Raw genomic sequence first — 19625 nt, forward strand, 5'->3', positions numbered from 1 at the left:
TTATACACATGCATTGGTCATTTTTTAGTTCCTTAATATATAATGAGAATGTGTATGCTTAGCAGTTGACCAAACATTCTCATTGGTTCCTTGACCTGTAGAGTAAGAGCTATTGTAGTGGAAATGACCAATTGGAGGTCCATAAACAGAGCATCTCCCACCCTGGCCACAGTGATAAACCCCTGCCTTCTAAATACATCCCATATATGATCATCTGTCAATATTTCCACTAATAATATCGTGATCCAGCCATGCTCACAAGCTTAGATTCCTATAACAGAATCCTAATGCTGGTGTCACTGATTCTACTCTTGTCCCGCAAATCCGGTAAGAGTAAGTTCAGAAAACAAAACTACTGTAATCATTTTAAGGAGGAAAGAATTGAATATGATGAACTGTTTGGTTACATATTATTATTGGAAGGGCAGAAGGGGCAGGTTATGCCTCTCATATACACTCACAAAATGGTACAAAACCTTCCCGTGACTGGAGCTACTATCGTTGAGGTCATGAGTGTAGCTATGCTTTTCAAGGTCTTAAATTATTACTGCCTTGTGGAAATCTCTGACACCAGCAAACTGGGGAACAGGAATTGAAGCTTGGATTCAGGGATTTGGTGTCAGATCAAGACTTTTTCTCTCCTGCTATTTTTCTTTAAACCCAGAGGACCTCAGGATTAGAGCTCTTTTCAAAAATCCCACAACTTTGTTGGATCTACCAAATCCAGTAACCATAGGAGTTGGTGTCCACAACACTGCCTCGTTCCACATAAAGTGTTTAATTGACAGAACCTTCTTTATATCCAGAACCTTACTTAAAAAAGAGTCTGTAAAAAATAAACTTAGCTTTCCAACCCTGGCACATAGACAGCAGATATAGCACAGTTTTGAGAGAGTCCTTTCCAATTCCTACTACAATGCCCCTACAATACTCTTTCTACCCAGCCACCTGAGTGATATCATTCCACCAAATAATACCCAAAGCCTTACCATTGCTTGCAAATTAAAACCCAAAATTCTTATTGTGGTTTAAAATTTGCTTCATGATCTGGTCCCATTCTTCCCTCCTCTCCTACTTCCCCCCTTTTCTACATTACACTTCACCCATACTCACCTTCTTTCTTCTCTGTCCACTCTAGACTCGTTCTCCTTATGCTTTAATCTCTTTGGAATTTTCCACTCCATTTTTTGTGTACTGAATGAATTAAACTGGGTTTTAGCTCCAATGACACCCCCTATAAGAAGCTTTTCTTTTACACTCCAATCTAAAGTACTATCCCCTTTTGCCATCCAGTCACTATTCAGAATGTCATTCTGTATTATTTTCATGATAGCAATTTTGTCATAGGAATGACAGCACTTGATTGTAGAAAACCAACAAAAACAATGAAAGAAGTTACCTTAATATAAAGACTTTTTTAAAACTTTCTGTACAAAAGAAGCTATTCAGACAGAGCAGAGAACAGATCAGTACATTCCATCTAGATAACCTTCCTAAGCCCTTAAACTCCAGCACATTCTATGAGTGTTTACCTTCACTCACTTGGAAATGAAGGCAATTTAACTGGAGGAGAAGAAATAAGCTTCAGGCATGCTTGAAGTTCTTTCCTGCAATCCACGTCACCATCACCTTTGAGTCAATATTTTTAGAGTACCACCTTGCCAGTTTTATCATTGTTTATCTTTCTAAAATGTTACTTATATTTTGTATACCTATCTCTTCTACTAGGATAAATTATGTGTGCTGCTCAGGAAGGGGCAGGTATTATATTTAATTAAACAAATCTAAATATTCCACATTTCTTTGGGAATTGAAGGATCTATCTCGCTCCTTTTTCCTACAGTCAATTGACTCACACAGGTTGGTGTGGGTTTATTGTAGCCATCCTCATAGTACTTGTACTGTTTCAGCATCATTATGGCCCTAAGGCCAATCACAAACTCGTCTCTGTTTATTGTGCTGTTCTTCTGCCCCTACTTTCAGTGCCAGTGGTAACACTTTCAGCTAGACCTGTTTCACCAACTTCTGATACACACACATAAGAAATTTGCAATTTCTTGTGAAAATAAAGCAATCCAGATATGCTTTGGTTCTCTTGGCCAAAAATAGAATTAGCTAATAACCAAGAACATATATATGCATATCTATATATATATATATAAATAGTATTTATATATACATATATACATGTGTATATATACATATACACATATATATTAATATAGTATGTTATATATATGTTCAGGATTTAGGGCTATAAACAAAGAGTTCTTTAACTTAACACAAAAAGCACTAGCCATAACAGCAAAAATTGCAAAATTTGACCTCAAGAAATCTAGGAAAAAAGTGAGTTAAAGATTGGGAGAAAATATTTGCAAACCACATATTTGACAAAAGACTTGTATCTAGACCATAGAAAGGACTCTCAAAACTCAACAGTAAAAGCAAACAAAAAAAAGTCAATTAGAAAATGGGCAGAAGACATGAGGAGAAATTTCACTGAAGAGGATATACGGATGACAGAAAGTGCATGAAAAAAATATTCGCTTTCATTAGGTGTTAAGAAAATGGAAATTACAACCACAAGGATGTATCACTACACATCTATTAGAATGGCTAAAATTTTTAATATATGATAATAACGACTGCCAGCATGGATACAATGAAACTGTGTCAATCATACTTTGCTGCTTGGAATATAAAATGACATAGACATTCTGAAAAAGAGTTTGCCAGTTTCTTAAAAAAACTTAAAATACAACTACCATACAGCCCAGAAATTATACTCTTGGGAATTTTAGCCTAGAAAAAAATAAAAATTTGTGCTCACATAAAAACCTGTACATGAATGTTTATAGCAACTGTATTCACATTGTCTGAAAACAGACAACCCAGATGCTCTCTAATGGGTGAATAGCTAAACAAACTGTGGTACTTCCATACCATAGAACAGCACTCAGAAATAATCAAAAAAGGAACTATTGATACATACAACTATTGATACATCTCCAGAGAATGATTCTGGGTGAAAAAAAGCCAGGCCCCAAAGGCTACATACTATATGAATCTGTTTGCATCACACTCTTGAAATGACAAAACTATAGAAATGGAGAACATTTCCTATAAATAAGTAAGAAAATATCAGTCACATCCAAAAAGGAGGTACAGACTTAAAGAAAATTAAAATCAGTTTGCAGATGAAAGATCTTTAAAAATCTCTAACTTCGTGTAAGGTAAAACAAAGCATAAAGCATTTTGTTGGTATATAGCAATTATGAACAATTTGTGTCAATCAGTATAATTTGGATTGATAGTAATAATAATCAAAGTATTAATATTAAGAGATAAGATTTTCCCCCTGTTGTATAATACATAAAAATGTTGATAACATAAAATGTTATACAATAAAGGAAGCACATTTTTCCTGCAGTATTAGTGAAGCAGTATCGGAAAATTTATTTTCCCACTGAAGTACTTTCTAAGTAAATAGAAGATTATCAAAATGAAATTATCTTAACACCATGTTATATTAGAAAACCTAAGATATGCTAGTAAATTAGTTTCATAAAGTAGTCTGTTCATTCGGAAACTTAGATCACTGCCTAGTAAAAATAGTTACTTCAGAAGGCACATTTACTTATGCAAGTTACTACCACATGTAATGAAGCTCACTGTAACGGTAATATGCTAAATGGTACCCATGAATGTCTCATTATGTAGAAGCTTATTTTAGAAGAGCTTCTAATCTCTTTTAGCACTCAGGAATAGGACACAGAAAATTTCATTTTCAGTACTGACCTAAAGTTGCCCAACTTAAGATAAGTCCTCATTATCAGCACAATCAATTTTTTAAAAGAAATGAACTAATTGTCAGCTTTGGGACCAAATCTTAACAAACTATTAAATATTTTTACATACTCAGCAGTAACCTATAGACCCTCAAATAGAATTCATTCCTCACTACTGCCATTAATTACTCCAAAATTTAAAAAAATTACATAAAATTTGAAGAGTGCTATAAATCAAATATTGAATTAAATGACAGCATTTACATTCACTTTTCAAAAGAAAAGGCACAGGTAATGACCTATTATGAAGGACATTAGATAGTCTTTTTTTTTTCCAAGTCAAGGATTGAATTGGAACATGGAATCATCTTCCATTATCTCCATCATATAATATTTCTTGAATACTCAACTTCAATACAGTAGAAGAAGTTAACAATTTCCCAGAGGTAATTTAAAAAAATGGATTTATTTAGTATATTCAATATTCATTTGAAGGAAAGTTATTAAGTATCTCTGTATTAATCAGGATTTATTTGGTTGAAAATAATAGAACATCATCACAAATTAATCATTATGAAAAGATTATTTACCTCAACTGGACTCTAAAATTCAAATAAATAAAATCAAATTTCTTTCTCTCTCATTTGTTTACCTTTGCTTGTCTTTGGTTTTCTTCAACTCTGGGTTTAATTTTTTTCTTCTGCAAATAGGCTGCTTCGATTTTCTGGAAGACTTTCAGCAGTTCCAGTCTTAACACCCTTATGATATGAAATCCAAAAAGAAGAGAAAAATATTACCTACTAACAGTTCAGAAAATTCTGAGCAATGGGACACTTTTTCTACTTTTGGACCAAAAGCCTGTATCCCAGGTTTAGGTTCAATGAATGATAATCTGACCAGAACCACAGGTAGTGGGAGAGAAGTTCTCTAAAGGAGATGCGGTAGTGTTTTTTAGAAGAAAAGGTATGGAAAAACATGCTAAGCAGAAAAAACAAACAAACAAATAAATAACAAAGTTAACTGCTCATTATCAGCACAATCAATTCTTTTAAAAGAAATGTCAGCCTTGGGACCAAATCTTAACAGAGACAAACTATTAAATACTTTTATGTACTCAGAAGTGACCTTTTATAAACACTCAAATAGAAATTCATTCTTCACTACTGCCATTAATTATTCTGAAATTTTTAAAATTTACATAAAATATATTTGAAGAGTGCTATAATCAAATATTGAATCAAATGACAGAGTTTATATTCACTCTTCAAAAGAAACAACAATTTTTCCACTCCATAAAATTAGTTCAGTTTTCTATGTAGAGTTGCATTTGGTTAGATACATCATTTATATTTGTGTATTTGTTTGCATATAGCAGTGGTTTTCAAGCAAAATTGTTGTCAGCATGAGCTGAGCACTTTCAATAGGAGAGGCACTCCAGATCCGGAAATCAAGAATATCAAAAGGATACCATATATTTTAGAGTATGAACATCAAAGTGTCTTCTCTAGGAATTAAGGAAACCTTTTCCAAAATTTAAATTTCACAAGAGAGTGTTCTGCACACTAAAAACAGCATGAATGAGACTGAGAATTTCTGCTCACATAGTGCTTATCTATACTGTTGGTTGGATACAGAGACCAAGCAGGTAAACAAAATAAATAAGATGGGTTTTGACTGTGATGCATTATGAACAAAAATTTTTAAAGAAATGATCTAGAAAGGAACTTGTGAATAGTATGTTAGAATTTTAGTGAAGTAAAGAAAGGCCTCCCAGAGGTGAATTTTTAACTAAGACTTGACTGACAAAAAGAAGTCAGTCGTGGAAGGACTCGTGGAAAGAGCAGAGGGGGCAGCAAGGGAAAGCTTGAGGTTTTAAAAGCCACTGTAGTTGGTGCTCTGTGAATGAGAGGAGAGTGTTAGAAAATGCAGTCAGATAGGAGGTAAACAAAGGCTATATTATATAGACCCTTTATACTATTTAACAAACTGATTTTAATTTGGATGCAAGGGGAAACCAATGGAAGTTTTAAGTGGGGCTAGAAAAAAGGAGGTTTGGAAGGTAGTGATATGGTTCTAATTAAATTTCTAGAAGGCTAGTCTAGTGGCTGTATGAGGGTTATATTTAGTGAACAACAATGGAAGTAGGAGAAAAGTTAGTAGACTACTGTAGAAGTCTAGGAGTGAGTTAGGGTGGCAAAGAAGTGAACCAAAAGAATATACTTTGAATATAGAGCTGATAGATTGACTGTTGTGTTGGATTTGAGATATGAAGAAAAATTAATAAGGAATGACTTGCAGGTATTTAACCTGGGAAACTGTGTGGACAATCGTTTCATTAACTGAGATGAGAAAGACTAAGATAGCAATAGGGGTTGGGAAAAATTTTCAAGACCTTGGTTTTGGACATATAAATTTGACCTGCATATTAAACAACTGAGCGAAAATTCTGAGTAGGAAGCTTGATAGACAAATCTGTAGGGAAACTTGGAGGGGTGTATTATCTCTGCTGTGCATCTACAACCTAACAGTGCCCAACCTGTTGTATATACTCAATGAGTATTTGCTGAGTAAATAAATGAATGAAGAATCTACTGCCCTTACTCTTACTTTTTACTCTTCATGTAGTCTTCTAATTAGTTCATCATTTTTTCAGTATCTCCCAAGCTTATTCCACATGAGGAGGAATGATGACATAAATAGGAAATCTGAACATTTCGCATACTGAAAAGAAAACTCCTTAAATAGATTCTTAAATTGAAATATTTCATATAAATTGAAATAGCACTAATTCTTACCTACAATATGAAAATCTCTGGAATGACTAAGAAAATTTAAGTTCCTAATACTACACCTGATACGTCTTTGATAGCTATTTATCATGATAGGCTCTGCCTATGAAGAACATATGTATTCTTTTTGTGTTCATTCATTTATTCATTGATTTTTGAAAAATACTTATTGCATCTTTACCCTGTTGCATGCACTTTACTAGGCATTCAAGGGATTCCATGGGAGGATAATGCCTCTGCCTGTGCTGGGGTCTAGCCATACTATAGAAATCACAACGAGCGCTTTACATTCAATAAAGTCGCAATCATACAAAGTTTAATGGAAACATGAGGTAGGATGTTCTAGAGACTTCCTGGTTTGTTATATTTTACATGAAAGTAGTAACAGAGACTGAAAAAGGATAGTCCAGGCAAAAGAAACAGTGTACTATCTAATTGGCATATTATAGAAAAAAACTGTGGCAATACTTAAAGATATATTGAAAAGGTCAGCAGCAAGGATAAGAGAAGAGGGTAAGAAATTAAAGACAGAGAAAAGGATAAAGAAGCCATTTGAATAATCTGAGTGAACTCCCTGATCTAAGGCAGTGACACTTTGAATAAAGAGGGGCTTCCAAATTTCAGACTTTGACATTTGGGGACAGATAACACCATTCACCTGGATGTGCTGAGGGAAAAATGGAAGAGAGATTGGGACATCCACACGGGATGTCTAGTAGGATGGGCAGATCTGGAGAAAGGTTGAAATTTAACCCATAGAGCATAGCTATATCAATGATAGTTTAAGATATGAATGTAGCTATGAAAAGCCAGCAAGAGTAAAGAGAGACTAACAGCAGAGGCAGAACCCAAGAAAAGAAAGTATACAGATAGAAGAGGAAGAGTATATATAAGAAACTGAGTGGTCATAGACAGAGATACACATATGGAAGTAACGGGATGCAGTGTCATGAAAGCCAAGAGAGGAGAGTATTTTGAGGAGAGGCAGCTCAATAATGCCAGATGACACAACTGTAAGTTAAAAAGCATAACATTTAAATACATTTTGATATAGTGATGCAAGATGAAGGAAAAGAATCCAGCAATTCTTCTGCCATCATGAACAATGGTCAGGATTTTGCCAGGAGAGTGTGCAGACTTTTGAACAACGTAATTCAAGAGAAAGCTCTTTGGGGAAGGTTTTAACGATAGTCAAAATAATTGAAAATTTGACACAGCTACAGAAGATTAGAGAAATTAGAGATCTTCAGTCTATAGAAAAGATGATTTAATATAGTTCTCCAAGCCATCCTTACTTATATGAAGGACGCTTACATGGAATGTCTCCTCTGGAACACACCACTGGGAGGTAAGACCAGAATAATATTTCACTGGGAAATGCTGTATTCTAATTTGGAAGAATAGAACAAGTCTGTGACTAATGAACAGAAACACATATTTGAATTTATTTGAAATGGGAAGGGGTAGGGAGAAGTTATAAAGATACACATTATGGTACTGAAGGGAATGGCAATGTCTAATTGAGGAAAATAATGCCTTACTGAAGTATTCTGGAGGTTTCATAGTCAGAAAAATAAATATGCATGATTTTGTTTGCAGACTACCTGACTATATCTTTTTATGGAGACTAAACAGGTCTTGCTTCTAGTTAAAAGAGAGTAATACTATGTTACTGTTATATTTCCTCTAAATTTCAATTGTTGATGCAGTTTTGTGCTTCTAGAATGAGATGGTAAGCACAGTAAAACCTTGCTTTTCATCTTCCATTGCTTCTGAACCTGGAAGTAAGCATTAGAATAATTATTTAATATTTATTAGGTACTTTGACTTATATACTCTGGGAACATATGAAGATTGAAACTATAGCTGAGTAACAAAAGGAAGTATAAGCCTGCTGAATTACTTTTTTAATCCAGGAAAATAACATAAATCTAAATTATCCTGATAATTCCAAGCTTTATTATGCAATTTTTGGGGGGAGCCCATTAGTATGAAAATGGCAAAAAATCGTCTGCTTGGCTGTGTATAAAAACTATCCTGACCTTAAGTGGTAGAATAGAATATTTTAGGAATATGATTGATCTTTCATGACTAATGGTTTGTGATTTATTATTTTACCTCCCTTCCATAAAAATGGAATTTAGGAGAGTGACAGATAGTTAAAAGGAATTGAGGGTCTTTTTCCTGGCCAGATTTATGATGGACTTTACTATGCTTCCAAGGAGGAAAAGGATATCTTCAAGGATGGTCATCTTAGGCATAAATTTAGCCATTATTGATTATATTGTCCTCTAGTCGAAGTAACTAATCTTTCAGCTGATGGCAAATGGAAGTCAAATGTTCTGATTATTTCACTTTGAATTTTAAAAGGCACAGAGTCAAATTTAAACTTAGCCAGCTAAAATAAAATAATGGAAAAAGGTGTTGCCAGCTAATGAAACAAAAATAGAAATGTTTTCATTACTTCAAAAATAATAAAAATATATTTTAGTAAAGAAGAAATCAACACTCCATTTCCCAGCATTATTTTGGAAATAGATCATAGAATGATAATGTAAGACCAGATGGGAAACACAACAAGGAAAAATTAAACTTTCAAAATAATTCAGTATAAGGTACATGGGAACCTCGGAAATAACTCTGTGCTTTATAAACATTTATTAATTACACAAAAATTTACTACTTTTCATTAGTGTTAGATGGAAAAAAATTAAATCTAAAACCATATATATACATATACTTTTTTAAAAAAATATTTTGGTCTTAAAGAAGTGAAACAGAAAATAGAAACCATTGAGTGGTTTTGTAGATCTTGTAAAGATAAATAAATCACAAAAAACTTTCTGAATGTTATAACACATAGTATGTAACTGAATATAAATCAACTGTAGCATATTATCAACTTTTCCACAAATAGCTTTTTATTATGACTATAAGAAAAATTACTGCTAGTATTTTCCTCACTGGGCCTTGTGCTTTGTATTTAAAAAGAATTCAAAAGAACAATTACAAAGAAAAACTTTGCCTTACTTGATGTGAAGTGTAACACTAGTTGCAATTTAGCATATCGCTTTAGAAAATAATAGAGTCAATCATTTCTTTTCGGGTCATATGATAAAAACTGCACACCACCTAAAATAGGGCTAATATATCATATACTCAATGTAACATTTGGTTAAATAGACCATTTACTCAAATCTCAGCACCCAATTTAAAAAATCAGAATCTATAATTTCTTAATCAAATACTACTAAAGTTATTTGTGAATTTTTCACAGCTGTGAAATATCAAATATGATCACAGCTCCACAGTTAAAAATAAACAGAATTTATGAAATTATTTTGATAATTGAGACCAACATACCAATATATTTTTCTTATGACTTCTTTTGCAAAAACAAAACAACATATGTAAGGAGGAATTACGAAATTGAGGCAGTTGACAATTAAAATAGGCCTTTGTGTTTTCAAATAATATGATTAACCTTAGAGAAATCTACGCTAAAAATGAAGGCTACTAGTCATAAGATTTTGACCTATTACCATATGTTCCTGTGAATACAGTTTATGCTATTTATAAAAAAGGAAATCACTGAGCTCTTCAGTATATTTATATAGAGCTTTACCCTAAATTCACTCATGAAAAGAAAAACTTACTATTAGCCTAGAACTCTGCAAGGTGCTTAGAATAAAGAAATGCATAAAAAGTAGGTCCTCAACTTGAGTAATTGAGGATCCCATGCAGGAGATAGATGTTATAATCTTAGCCTTTGTATGTCTGAATCCATCATCTACCATACCCCATCTTTCTCACTCCTATCAGGCTTCAGTAACCTACTTTTATTCCTCAGATACAAATACACAAAAGGTTTTCCCACTGGAGTTTCCCTGTGCCTGGGATGCCTGACATGACCAACTATTTCTCAACCTTAAGGTCTGCGGCATTCACTAATAGTTGCCTACTCAGCATGCCCGTTTCCTATCTTTTTGCTCAATATTTTGTATGGAGGAAGAGATCATGTTTATTTCAAGCTAAGTATAACAGTAACAGTCTACAGTTTCTTAAACTCCTTTACTATTAGTGCATACATATTTCCCAGTTGTTGGCAATACAATATAAGCAAAAATTTGTTGTACACTTTTCTGGGAAACACATTGCTTCCCCCAAAATAAACAACAGATGTAACTACTCCTTACCTCTTTCTGCTTTGTACAGAGGTAGGATGAATGAAGAGGCATCGGGTGACCATGAGGCAACAAGCTTAAAGGAGAAAGCTAAGAAGCTAAGGATAACTAAGTCATGGTAGCAACAGCCTACTTCTAGAATTCTTGAATAAGAAAAAAAACTATATTTAAACGTCATTACTGACTGGTACAAAGCCCCAGCTAAAGTTCTATGCTCAAACATAAGACTTATTCTTTAAAATTCCTTCTGCAACCAGTTATGTTAGAGTGCCTAAACCTTTTTTGTTTATTTCCAAGCATGTATATTAACATGTGATTTTCTTACTTATTTATTTGTTCACTTGTTTATTGTCTGGCTCCAATTCTGGGTGGAATGCCATCTCCACGAGGACAGAGAGTTTGTCCTTTTGTATACCTTGCACCTTTTGTACACTTAAACCTATCAGGGAGAACACAGAGCAAGTGATAACTGCCTGAATACAGGCGATAGAGGAGAAATTTTCAAAGTGTGTATGGAGGAAAAGTCTTCCAGGCAAGAAAAATGAATATGGGATAAGACAAGGAGACATGAAGAGATGGCAAACAATCCTCCCTGAGTAGAGCACAGTATCCGGTGGGAAGTAGTATAAGATGAGGCTGAAAGGAGTGTTTTCACATTGGAAGGAGTTTATACTTCACCTTCTATACCATGCGGAAACTCTGATTAAACTAATAAAGCAAATAATGTGATGGTTATGTACTTCTGAAAGATAAGTTTCAGGCCTGGTATATTAGAAGGCAAAGAGATGAGTTTGGTAACCAGTAAAAAAAAAAAATTATTGCAGTGAGTTATGCAAAAAAGTGAAGGAAACTTCAATCAGGTTAAATTGATTGGGATGGAAGAGGATAGACATATTAAAGAGATTTGGGTCTAGAATCTGTTATAGTCATAAATTATAAGAAAAAGTTAATTTTATACAGGTATTTCAAAACAAGGAAAACTTTTGGTATAACAGTAAAATTGATTTTATTCATCTTGATTAAAGGGCCTACAAAAGAGTAAGGTACCACAGGTAATAATGATTACCAGGCAATAGTTAATCCTGGATTAGGAACTAAGATAAAGTGTCAGAAGAAGATACAAAAATTGAAGATACAAAAATATAGTTATTAGTTATTAGTTAAAAAATCTATCCACCTTCATATAACTTCATAGTTATATGAAGGTGGATAGATACCTTTCAGACAGAGAATTCAGAGGAAGATAAAAAGAAGATCTAGGAGGGAACTTAGGGAAAACCCAATACTGAATAAAACAGGATTAAAAAAACATGAGATGTAGAAGTTATAAAGACCTAAGAAAATCAGAAAAGAAAAATTCTTCAGAATACAATTAAAAGAACGTGTAAGCATCCGGTGAGAAAATATTTTAAATGCCACCAAAATATCAAGTTAGAAAACAAAATCAAAGTGCATGCTGGATTTAGTAATTAAGATGTATGTATTCTTAGAGCAACAGAAAAATTTCTGTTAAGTATAAATGTTTTTCTACTGATCTGAGTACCCATAAACAATTTACTGCTTTTTAGAAGAACAGCAGGAAAAGAGGAAGGGTCCACACATTAGTTGGACATCTATCCAGTCTGGTAAATGTGAGAGTAGAGCCAAATGCAATTTAATTTAGGAGATCAGAAAATGTACTGTTTCTGGCACACACAGCTTCCGGAGTATATTATATCAACGCCTACAACACAAACTGAAATCAACAGCAGAACTGAATAGGACTACCTAGTGCAAAATAAATAGAAGACAACTTGTCAGTCATATAGCTCCATCAGGAACAATCCCCCTATTCTTTACATTTTCAGTCATTTAAAAAATCAAAAATGACAACTAATGGTGAATGTTACTGAGCTGGGAGCAATGGCATGCATCATTCTTTTAATATGAGAGAAAACATCCCTCTATTTAATGAGGGGTATTTCTAATTTAGAGGAACATGATAACAGCTGTTTTTGTACCTCCATATTCTACGCTCTTTTGTGCACAAATGATTTGGCTCTGTCATGGGCATTTCTGACTTCTCTTGACTACTACCTATTTGGGCATCAGATGCAGTTCATCTCCACGACAAAATTCTCCAACATTCTGAGAAGAGCCTTCTTATTGTGTGTATCTATTGAATAATTGTGTTCTTTCCAGTTTCTTTAACTTTTGGCTATAATTTAAACTGCATATAGAAAATTGCACCTGTCATAATCATAGAGTTGTTGACAAATAAAGCACACCTGAATAACCAGCACCCAGATCAAGAAATGGAATTACCCTAGCACTCCAGAATCCCTCCTGGTCCCCTTTCAGGTATTACAGAACAAAAGATAACCATGAACCTGAACTCTAACACAATATATTACTTGGCCTCTTTCGTTACTCTATAAATTGATGACCAATGTACTTGGCACTTTTTCATATGTTTACTGATTGGTTATTTGGATTTCTTCTTCTATTAAGTGTCTGCTGAAACCTTTTGCCCATATTTCCAGTGGATTTATGTCTTTTTACTATTAGTTTGTAAGAGTTCTTTATTTATTTTGGATAAAAATCCTTTATTTGGATCCATGTACTGTGAAATCATCTCCCTTCTGTAGGTTGCTTTTTCACCCCATGCTTAGTGTCTTGTGAAGGCAGAAGTTATCATTATTATTATTATTTTTGCGGTACGTGGGCCTCTCACTGTTGTGGCCTCTCCCGTTGCGGAGCACAGGCTCCGGACGCGCAGGCTCAGCGGCCATGGCTCACGGGCCCAGCCGCTCCGCGGTATGTGGGATCTTCCCGGACTGGGGCACGAACCCGTGTCCCCTGCATCGGCAGGCGGACTCTCAACCACTGCGCCACCAGGGAAGCCCAGAAGTTATTATTTTTAATGCAGCACAAATTATTATTTTCACTTATCATTAGCTATGTCTAAGCTATCCTATCCAAAGTCACAAAGATACTGCATGATATTTTCTTCTAAATTATGCAATCTATAATTGAGTTTTGTGTGTGATGTGAGGCAGGAGTGTATCCAGTTGACTCTACTTGTTTCAGTTTTTCCTTATGCAACATAAATGGATAGATTTTTAAAGCTGTGTATTATACAACTCATTACTTTAAAGTACCAATCTTAAATCCTTGGAACTTTCTTACAATTTTAACAAGCAAAATAATGTTGCTATAAAAGAAGACCCCTGCCATACTGAAACCTACTACAGAGAGTTAATTACAATAGAACACAGAAGATCACAAATTAAATCTGCACCCTCATTGTAAAGATCTAGGAAAGGGACACTTACACAGAAAACACTGAGCTTTGAAGGAAAGGAGTGAACAGAGACACACAGGCTGGAAGGCAGAGTAGAGAGATTTATAAAAGAGATGTATTTAGTGGAGGTTTTCAAAAGAAATCAGTCACACTATGTAATATTAAACATTCTGCTCTGTTTCCCCACCTAAAAATCTTTAGTAAATTTCTAACAATGTCCACTAAATAAAGAATATTAATTTGAAAATACATCAAGTTATTAATCAATGTGGCAGCTCTGTTTCTCTTTCAAATCCTTGTACATATTAGAAGTGATGTCACTTAAGGTGGCCTTGTAATATATATCTCATCATATTGTTTGCCAAGGATGTGTATAGTCTGATACAATGTCTGAAAACTTAAAGAAATTTGGTGAATATGAAATGACCAATATAATATGAGGAGCAGATCTGCATAAGAGAATTTTAGCAGGCTCTCTTGTTGAACACATAATTTGGACTACAACTCATTAGATGCCCCAGGATATTTTTATAGTAAATAATAAAAGATATCAAGTTGTACTGTTTCATGTGTATGAGTGAAATAATGTTGATGGTTTAAATTATTTGTAATACACAAACACATGAAAGAGAACTACATTCTCAAAAAAAAAAAGTCTCTGAACAACCACAGTTAACTATTAAAGGAATCAACAAATTTATCATTATTAGAGGTTTCTTTTAGATTTTAAGTATGTAGATCAATTACCACTGATGCTTAACTTGCTTTGATGGGGAAATGAGGTCAGCATTTGTTACCTATATAATTTAATAATAAACTTCATTATGCTACTCATATTTTGCTCCATTTTAGACTTGATTTCAAACTCAAAGGATGGTTTGTCTACTATGGAGCTCACAGCAAAACTCAAACCAGAGAATATGCTCAAGAAACATATATTCCCAGCTTTTAGGAAATAATAGGTAATAAGCACACTATCCCTCTCTATACAGAGGAGAGGTTCCTCTTTAGTGGCCTTATGCTAACAGGTATCTTGTAAACACAAAAAGATGTGTTTGCTTGTTGATACAGAAGTCAATAGTTTACAGAGGTTTTTGCTTACTAAAGTTTTTCCTATCCAAAGTAACAGTGGCTTCCTCATCATGGCCATTTCCTGACTACGGCAGTGTTGTGTTGATACACCTACTGAACATAGACAAGACAATAGTTCCCTTAGAAAGTTGGTCCTGCCGCATAGCTTTGAGAAGGGTTCCGAGATCTCTCTTTTCTTAACCCTGTCCAGGATTGTGTGAGAGATTTAATAATCTGTAATAAATTCCTTTCTGCTTAACATAGCTGGAGGGAATTTTTTTCTTTGTAATTTGACCAATAGTGTGTGTTGTAAGAATGAAATATAATGGAGATTGTTTAATACAGTAATTGGGAGATAATCAGTGTTCAACAAATGTTAGTGAGTATCACAGTTATTGAGAATTCCTCAAATATGTATGAGGTATGAGAACTAAATTACTGCCTGTCTTATCAGTAAACAAAGGATGTCAGAGCCATCAGCCATCACATTGCAGATGCCCTGACAGTGAGCCCTGAGGGAACTCAGGAAGGAAACAAGGAATGCCCACCGTCTAGCAGTCATCAGACTACAGTCACCCGTGGTGGTGCAGCCTGAGGAAACTCAGGATGAGAAAACACAGGATACTGGCCCCAGAGAGCTGAGGTGCACATCAAAAGAATGATTTCAGTGAGCCCAGACTCTTGCATCTTCCCATACCTAGAAAAGTGCTAACTTCCTTAACTTGAGGTATCTGGTTTTCTTTTATTAATAATAATCTTTTAATGTTCTGACTACCTGATTCTGTTGCAAATACTCCTCTATATCCTGGCCTCCTCCTTTCCTGTTTGTAGCAGTCTCTCAGAGTTAAGATACTGTCTCCAAGGCTTGAAGTCCTAAGAATGTCGACTAAAACACAACTCTCAACTTTTAGGCTGTGCTTTTTTTTTTTTTTTTTTTCAGTCAACGGGTATAAACTAAGCAATTATATGAAGAACCTAGGGGCAGGACAGGAATAAAGATGCAGACCTAGAGAACGGACTTGAGGACACGGGGAGAGGGAAGGATAAGCTGGGACGAAGTGAGAGAGTGGCATGGACGTACATACACTACCAAATGTAAAACGGATAGCTACTGGGAAGCAGCCACATAGCACAGGGAGATCAGCTCAGTGCTTTGTGACCACCTAGAGGGGTGGGAGGGAGACGCAAGAGGGAAGAGATATGGGGATATATGTATATGTATAGCTGATTCACTTTGTTATAAAGCAGAAACTAACACACCATTGTAAAGCAATTATACTCCAATAAAGATGTTAAAAAAAAAGAAAGGCAACTATAGATGAAACACTTCTGAGCAAAGTTAAACGGCAAGTAAATTCCTAGGAATTTTAGATTACCTCTGCCTATCTTTCACAATTTCTCCTTATGATATATTGCAATTTACTTTAATCTGGGGATGGGGACCTCATCCTTACCTTCCTAGCTGAAGATTCTGACGCCCTTCTGCCTCAGTTACAGTTCAGGGACTGTATCAAACTCCTCTGTGCGGTATCGCTTCCCGTGTAGAACAACATGGTGGCTGCGCATGCGCGGCCTGGGGGGGGGGCGGAGCTCTGCTGCGGGCGGGCGCTTAGAAGCTGCTGCGACCAGGAAGTCCCGAGAGCCTGCAGGCGCAACTTGAAAGGGGCGAACCCGGCTTGGAGCTTGACCTCAGCCTCTCTCACAATCGGAGCTCGGTCTTCGGGTTGCTCTGGTGGAAAGCACTGCTAGCTCCAGAGGGCCGGAAGCCCGTGCCTGCACCGGCAACACCACGTCCACAAGCTGGTAGAGGACACGAAACACCAGCCCAGAGATAACTTGCAGCTCATCCTCACGCAGCCAGTGGAGGAGGTGACCTGGTCTCAGTGAAAAGAATCTGTGGGCGGTAATTGACTACTTCCTCAAGGACTGGCTGTATATGCATCTCCTGAAAACGAGAAGCCGTTTCAAGAGGAGAACTTGCTGAGACAAGAAGGAAGACCAGAGAAGATCCAGACCAAGGCAGGTGAGGCGACAGTGAGATTTCTGAAACGATGTCACCTGGATGAGGGAATGAAGAACAGTGTCAGAATGGGAGCTAGGGTTTCCCAGGTGGCGCAGTGGTTGGGAGTTCGCCTGCCGATGCGGGGGACACGGGTTCGTGCCCCGGTCCGGGAGGATCCCACATGCCGCGGAGCGGCTGGGCCCGTGAGCCATGGCCGCTGAGCCTGCGCGTACGGAGCCTGTGCTCCGCGACCCTGAAATGGTTGCTGGCCACTTCCTCAGAAATCTTGGTGTTGTGGTCACCCCACATGCGTTAAAGTTACCAGGAAAGCCCATCGCACAGAGGGGCGAATACTGGTGTGAGGTGACGGTTGTGGACAAAAAGTTAATCAGTTGATCTAAGAAAGAATTGGAAAATTTCATTCAAGCCAAATTTGAGGATAATAACCTGGGAAGAGCATCTCAGAAAGTTATGAGAACTAACTATTCTGCCAGTTAGAAGTCAAGGCACAGTTACATAAGTTTTTTGAGACAGAGGGCTGAACATCAAATGATGTATTGACAATTTACATAATCCAGATCTAAGTGGCATCTTGGTGGGTCATGTGACCCTTTATAAGATCAAGAAGGAATGTTATCTTTTAAGGACTTGTCTTGTTGGTGCTAGAAGAATGTTGCTCTCTTTGGTTGAGCAGGTATTTCTGACCATGGGGGAGGTTTGGTCAATTCATAATACAGATACACGATGCACAGTGGAGGGTGAAGGGAGGTCAAAGGGCAGAGAAGAAATTTTGATATTTATAACTTTCTTGTCACCATAAAATATGAATTTTATTTCACACTGTAAATGGGCCTTGGCACTGTGAGGGTACCTGTGTCTGTGGTGAACTTTGAGAGGCCCAAGACCAAAATATATAAATACTGGTTAGCCCCGTAAGCTGCCTAGGGAATGGCCCCCACCAACTCGCAGACTATCTGAACCTATTCTCCCTTCAAAATAGCAAAGCAGAATTCGAGGAGCAGTGGAGCAAAGGTGGTCCAGCACCATAGTATCACTCCCAGCTCTGACCCAGTGCGGAATTTTAGAGACCATTGGAAGACAGCAGAGTAGACTGTATATGCATATTGAATTGTCCCTATTTGCCATCTTCATCTTCAACAGTTATCACATCTGGCCTTGCTGGGGCAGTCCTGCTCCAGAAATACCCGGCTGTAATTTTGATAAATTGAGTATTAATAGACCAAAAGAGTCTACATCCTATTTAGCCTCTTCCTCCATTAGAATTCATTGGAGTAAATGGTAGAGCTAGCTCATTCTCATCATCCAAACTGAATGTTTGTACCTCAAGAAAAAATGAAGAGGTGCGGGGCTTCCCTAATGGCACAGTGGTTGAGAGTCCGCCTGCCGATGCAGGGGACACGGGTTCGTGCCCCGGTCCGGGAAGATCCCACATGCCGTGGAGAGGCTAGGCCCGTGAGCCATGGCCACTGAGCCTGCGCGTCCGGAGCCTGTGCTCTGCAGCGGGAGAGGCCACAACAGTGAGAGGCCCGCGTACCGCAAAAAAAAAAAAAAAAAAAAAAAAATGAAGAGGTGTGTTCTTTAAAAAAAAAAAAAAAGTTTATTTATGATCACTGGCTTTTAAACAGCGTATTGAACATATGATATACTTGATAATTGAATGAAGGATAAAACTTCTCTTTGGATGTACTCCAAGCTTACTTATCTAAGTATTGATTTCAAGGCAAAGGATGTTATTCTGCTCCATCTGATATAAAGAGAGTAAAATCTTCAGACCAGATGAAGACAATTCAGTCTTAGTCGGTTTACATCATAGTATTTTTCAAAATTATGGAAAACTTGTGTGCAATAGAAACATAGAATATGAGGTTCTGAGCCATCAGAACTGTCTTACTCACCATTGAGTCCAATGATCTTAGCTTAGGGCCTGGTATGGTGACTTGCTTAAAAATCACCATCCTTGTCATCAACATCCTAGAAACAATAAAAACTCTACCAGTTATTGTCACTTTATAGTTTGTGTATTTAACAAGGCTTGGAGAAAGGTATAAAAAACCCAAATTTACCCATGGGGCCTCTGAGGCTGAGAGATTATCCAAGGTTACAAAGTTAGAAAGTGACAAAGTCAAAGCCAAACATTAAACACAGGTTTGTTTAAGAAATCTCAAGTTATGAATAACAGGAAGCCCCTTTAGTGTGAAATACTGTTTTTACTATGGCATTCTAGAGATGTTGCTACTATTTGCCTTTCCCAACTATCATTTTAATCAACAACACAATGGGGATTTACTGATCCTTATGCTTCTACAACTAAAGCTATTGTGTCTGTTCAAGTTTCTCCTCTGTTTTACGGAAAGAAGACATCCCATAGGAATTTCCTACTTGAAGCCAATTTTCTCTCTGTGATTTAAATTAAATAATTAAATAATTGTATTTAGAAAAAAAAAAAGACACTGTAGTAAGAAGTGGAGGAATGCCAGGAAAAAAACC

General features: G+C 36.2%; 1 pseudogene; it reads left to right on the forward strand.

The window, feature by feature from the left end:
* Positions 1 to 251: 251 nt before the first annotated feature.
* LOC101324892 (large ribosomal subunit protein bL9m-like) lies at positions 252 to 18095 on the forward strand (annotated as a pseudogene).
* Positions 18096 to 19625: the final 1530 nt, after the last annotated feature.

Source organism: Tursiops truncatus, chromosome 5 (assembly GCF_011762595.2).
Source record: "Tursiops truncatus isolate mTurTru1 chromosome 5, mTurTru1.mat.Y, whole genome shotgun sequence".
Lineage (NCBI taxonomy): Eukaryota > Metazoa > Chordata > Mammalia > Artiodactyla > Delphinidae > Tursiops > Tursiops truncatus.